Here is a 304-nt window from a genome sequence, read left to right as displayed (position 1 = left end):
TGTACAATATGAGAGTATGGACACATTCCTAGAAACACTGAGTCAAGAAGCAACAGAAAATCTGAACTGACTGACTACTTCCAATGAAAATCAGTAATCGAAACCTCCCAAAAAACAAGTCTTGGACCAGATGGCTTCATAGGCGAATTTTACCAAACATTCAGTGAAGAATTAACATCTATTCTTCTCAAACTATTTCAAAATACTCAAAAAAAGGGAAGGCTCCCTAACTCCTTTTATGAGCCCACCATTACCTTGATTCCAAAACCAGACAAAGACATTACAAGAAAAGAAATCTATAGGC

This window comes from Pteropus vampyrus, unplaced genomic scaffold (genome assembly GCF_000151845.1).
Source record: "Pteropus vampyrus isolate Shadow unplaced genomic scaffold, Pvam_2.0 Scaffold349, whole genome shotgun sequence".
In the NCBI taxonomy this organism is placed as follows: domain Eukaryota; kingdom Metazoa; phylum Chordata; class Mammalia; order Chiroptera; family Pteropodidae; genus Pteropus; species Pteropus vampyrus.
The sequence above is the reverse complement of the archived record's forward strand: the minus strand, read 5'-3'. Positions refer to the sequence as shown.